Below are 4,984 nucleotides of genomic sequence, written 5' to 3'. Positions count from 1 at the left end.
CATGCCTTTAATCACAGTGGTGCATGTCTTTAATCCAGAGAGGATTAGAAAATGAAAAAAGACAGTGCTCTGACACAGTTTCATTCTGAGATTCATGGAGGCAGCAACACCATTTCAAAAGGGGTAGAGGTAAAAGCCAATGTCTGGCTGTTTTGCTTCTCAGATCCTTAGATTGAACCCCAGATTCTCTTTCTGAGCCCTTCTTAACCATGCTTCGAGGATGTGAAGTTTGAAAAGACATTTGGCTGAGTAATGGTTTATATGATAAAGCACATACTGGGTAAATATATGAAAATTTCAAAAATAAATCAGATAAAAATTACAAAATAATAAAAGGTCCCATGGCAACTTTTTATTGATTGCACTCCATACTATAATCCCAATGATGTGTCTGTAGGAGCTGATGTGATATAAGGATGCATATCTTTGAGTACCTAAGGATGATTACATTCAGACTTCTCTGTGGCTACTGTCCAATCTCTCCCAAAAATTCCATTATCATTAATGTAAGCAGATATTTCTTGGGACCCCATGTTTCATAGGAAAAATTATAAGAGCTCAGCAATATACAAGTCTAAGACAAAATATTAATCTGAGTTTATATACAAATTGAAAATTAAGCTTAAAATAATTTAAATAACTCGAATAAGTGAAACTTATCCTTACAAACTTACCATAAGTCAGCATCCATTTGAGTATAGCTTTTTTTATATATACAAGAGTGTAAGTATCCTTGACTTTATACTTGGTAGAAAAGTTCTTTCCATGGGAATATGGACAGCCCCCTTACCTTACTCATCTCAAATACTGGAGTGTCCAGACCAGAAAGAATAAACAAATGTATTTGACTCACAGTAGAAACAATATGTACCTGAGAAGAGAATTAGATTAGAACATACAGTATGTGTGGTTATTCATGAAAACAGAAGAGACAAAATGAGGATATTACGTTTATGGTTCTCTGCTCTCAGATAGTCATTTGGTACTAGAAAACAAAAACTTTTCACAAGTCCAATCAATACCTGAAAGCAAATGAATGATGTGCTTCATGCAGTGGAGCCTCGCTGCACAAACAAACCACTCTTAAGAGAGGATTCAGTGCCCAGCAGTAGTAGGTGGCACACATGCAAGGCACTCAACTACATTTTTCGAGATTCTTTGTCTCATAATTCTTTTCAGCAAATTTTTAACCTCATATTTCCTTTGCCTATGTATAAAGGATTATGATTATGGGTGTTGTAAGGAGACACATTATTTTTTCCCAGCTGCCCCGGCCTCCAAATATTCACACAAAATATTTATTATTTAAATCACTGCTTGGACCATTAGTTTCCTATTGGCTAACTCTTGCATCTTAATTTAACCCATCTCCATTAATCTGTGAAACACTACAAGGTCGTGGCCTAACAGCAAAGTTTCAGTGTGTCTGTCTCTGGCAGTAGCTTCACAGCTTCCCTCTAACTCATCATCCTCTCAACATTCAGTTTAATTTTCCCAGCCTAGCTAGTTCCATTCTATCAGGCAAAGCCAGTTTTTTTATTAACCTTTGATATTCACAGCATACAGAGGAGAATCTCACAATGTTTGTGATTTTGTGCCATTTATGTTTGCATGAACATACTTATCTTTGCATTTATGTGCTTTTTCTGTTTTTGTTTGATTATTTTTCTTATATTTCTTTCTTTTGTCCTATTCTGATGTTTTTATTTTTTATTATTATTGATATTATTATTGATATAGTACTATTATTATCATTACTACTATTAATATATGCATTGCATATTCAAATGAGAGGAAGAAAAAATAAAGCACACACATGAGAGAGAGAAAGAGAGATCAAGAGACAGACAGACAGACAGTCAGAAAGGCAGAAAGAGCATAGATTTGGGCAGGTGGGAATGTGGAAAATATCTTAAAGGAGTTGAAGGACAGGAAACCATAGTCATTATATATTGTTTGGAACAAAAATTATCTTTAGTGAAAAGACACATGCAAATAAAACCCATGTTTCAGCTATGGGCTCTCAGAGTTTCAGGTGGTCATGTAAGAGATTTACTTAAAGAAAATTATACACACAGTAGGTCCATGAAGGGAGGGTAAGGAGCAGCAGGTCCCCTGTCTTGGTTAGATACTGAAGGCTGAGATGAATCATATGCACTACAGATAAAGCCAAACTCCATAGGTGAAAGACAATGACGTATCTTAAAGGGGACACAGCGGCTTAGGAAGCAGGAACGTATTTACTGAACAGGAAAAGGAGGAGCTGACTCAGTCAGCATGTGGGACGTCTCAGAAAGTACCTGGCTATGCTGGATGTCAATTTCCTCTGTCACCTTGCAGGTTTCAGGAGCAACCCTTCTTCACTGACTAGTAGGTTATAGTCAGGTCCTGGCTAGAACCAGGATCCAGCTGAGAGCTGGACTCCAGCCAGGAGCCTGACTGACAAAATCCCTCTCTGAAGGGACTGATATTATCTCTGGTTGCCTCTGATTGGCTAAGTGTGTGATATCATCTAGAGAATGGATTTGGGCCAATCACGAAACAGATCTCAAAGCTACCAATGGAAATCAAGGGTCTGCTGTAACTATGGAGATTTTCATCTGAGCTGTTATTTCATGTCTCTCTCCCCCTCCCAGTATGTTACCACAGAAACAGGGAACCTGAAACTAGAAAGACACAAAGAAATGTAATTAAACATGAAATCTGGCTCCAATTGATAACAGATGAAAAACAATCAGAGGTACCTGGAGCGTGAGCATGTACCTGGCTCGCGGGGAAGAGATCCTGGCTTCCTATAAGAAAGCCTGCATTTCTGTATGAGCCCTCTTTAATGTGACTATGGACAGCCGAGTGCAGCTTGCTACTGAATATTTGCTATCTGTCTATGTTAATATTCATTACTGTTATGAATGTACAAATGAGCCAACTCATGGAACTGGAACTATTAGAGTGACCTAGTCAATGATGATTAGATTAAAGAAAAAAATGCTGGGTTCTAACCCTGGTCAACAAGGTACCCTATGTGCATATGAAAGGTCTTGAAGGATCATAATGATCAAGATATTATTTAAGATGTATACTGAAAAGAAATTCAAAATAACTCCTCAAGTATATGTGTGTGTATATGTGTGTGTGTGTGTGTGTGTGTGCATGTGTGTCCCCAGGTGTGTGTGTGTCCAAAATGCTCCCCATTCTGGATATCTCTTTCATTATTCTCTCCATTATTTCATTATTCTTCCCCCCCCAAAACCAATCAACCTGGATCTTCATTTTCCCATACCTCCATCCCCCACAACCCCTATTTTACTCAGGAGATCTCATCTATTTCCCTTTCCCAGGGAAAGTCCCTGTATCTCTTTGGGCCTTCCTTGTTATTTGGCCTCTCTGAGTCTGTGGATTGTACCCTGGTTATCAATTAATTACACCTAATATCCACTTATGAGTGAGAATTTACTATGAGGTATGAAGTTGCCTTGAATACATTGGCAAAGGAGACAAAGTCCTAAATATGACCAGAGTAGCACACATACTGAGATTAACAATTAATGTGTGTGTCCTCTGGAAACTGAAAATCTTCCTTAAGGCAAAGAACACTCTCAGTGTGTTTACTAAGGTCCCATATTGAATTTAGGCACACGCATGATAAAGTTCAACCTTCCAAGCTCTTCTCTGCCATGAAAGTCAGCATCTCCACTGAACAGACCCAACTACCACAATAATCATTTGCTATGTTTTTAAATAGGCAATTTTAGAAGCCTTTTCAAGCATTTAAATTCATGAGATTCTTTGGTGAATAAGTGAATGAAACACACTTGTTCCAGGAAACATCCTCCAAGAAGCAAATGCCTTAATTCACACACAAAAAAATGCTTCAAAACAGAGAAAATGCTCTGTTCCATTACATAAGGAAGACCATGGCACCAGAATGTGCAATACAAGACCCATCTATTCATTTATTACTTAAGTCATCTCCAGCTGAAAATGAGGCAAGGAAATGATAAGATATCCTGATTCTTGGTATAAATTGAGGGCTGACTAAAGTGAGCATTCCAGTAAACTGGGCACAGGTGTAGACAAACTGCTAGAACTACTTTCTAATGTTAAATCTTTTGTCACAAATATATGATACCATCATCAACTACTCACTTTTGCATAACAATGAATAACAGTTATTAATAAAATATGGAATAATAAATTCTTTACTGTTTTTGTTTATATTTTCTTTGTGCAGGAAAATACCCAGACAAGATTTTTGTTGTGTAGCCTTGGCGGTTCTGAAACTCATTCTGTACACCGGGCTGACCTACAAATCATAGATCTGCTTACCTCTGTCTCCCAAGTACTGGACTTAAAGGTATGAGACTTTATAGTCCAGCAATAATAAATTCTTAGCCTTTCATTTAGTATATAATTATATAATTTATCAGTAAGTATAATGACATGACTAAATGATAGAAAATACAGTAAAGTGCATGTCCTCTAATACAGACTCCTCTCCGTGAAAAGTTTTCCATCACCATGTCTTCTGCCTCCCCACAGTCCATGCTCTGTACCAACCTCATGGTTTGATGGTTTGAAGTTCTTTAGAACTTCCATACGATCCACAGCATATACTTATCTAAGCCCAAAAGTCAGACTGCAGGTTGTCATAATAATGGAGTCTGTGAATGAACTTGCTGGGATGTTTTAAAGCAAGCCCATGTATGATTTCATAAAAATCAAACTAAGACTGAAATCTCCCAAACAAATCATTGTTATGTAAAAAAAATACACTAGAACAAGTGGAATAAACCCTTTTTAGAAGGACCTTATTTATCAGAGAACCCATGCATTTCCATTGTAGTAGAAGCTGTTGCCTCTCCATTCAGCATACCTGACTGCTTTGCAAGCCCGGGTTGTGCACATCACACTCTTCCCAGCATTCCTTTTCACGGAAGAGAGGAATAATATATTACAATGGAAGCATAATTATTCATATCAATCA

General features: G+C 37.5%; 1 long non-coding RNA gene across 2 annotated transcripts in view; it reads right to left on the bottom strand.

Moving 5' to 3' along the window:
• Positions 1-668: 668 nt before the first annotated feature.
• The window catches only part of LOC106144437, a 14,580-nt gene continuing 10,264 nt past the window's right edge, over positions 669-4,984 (bottom strand). The window contains exons 8-10 of one of the 2 annotated variants that reach the window (XR_003376708.1): positions 4,874-4,924; positions 791-871; positions 669-701 (exon numbers count right to left, since the gene is read on the bottom strand). This is a non-coding gene — a long non-coding RNA (uncharacterized LOC106144437). Of the gene's footprint in view, positions 872-4,873; positions 4,925-4,984 lie in introns of both variants that reach the window. The other variant, XR_001229501.2, reaches the window with a different exon arrangement.

This window comes from Microtus ochrogaster, unplaced genomic scaffold (assembly GCF_000317375.1).
Source record: "Microtus ochrogaster isolate Prairie Vole_2 unplaced genomic scaffold, MicOch1.0 UNK94, whole genome shotgun sequence".
In the NCBI taxonomy this organism is placed as follows: domain Eukaryota; kingdom Metazoa; phylum Chordata; class Mammalia; order Rodentia; family Cricetidae; genus Microtus; species Microtus ochrogaster.
This window is presented reverse-complemented; position numbering and strand designations above follow the sequence as displayed.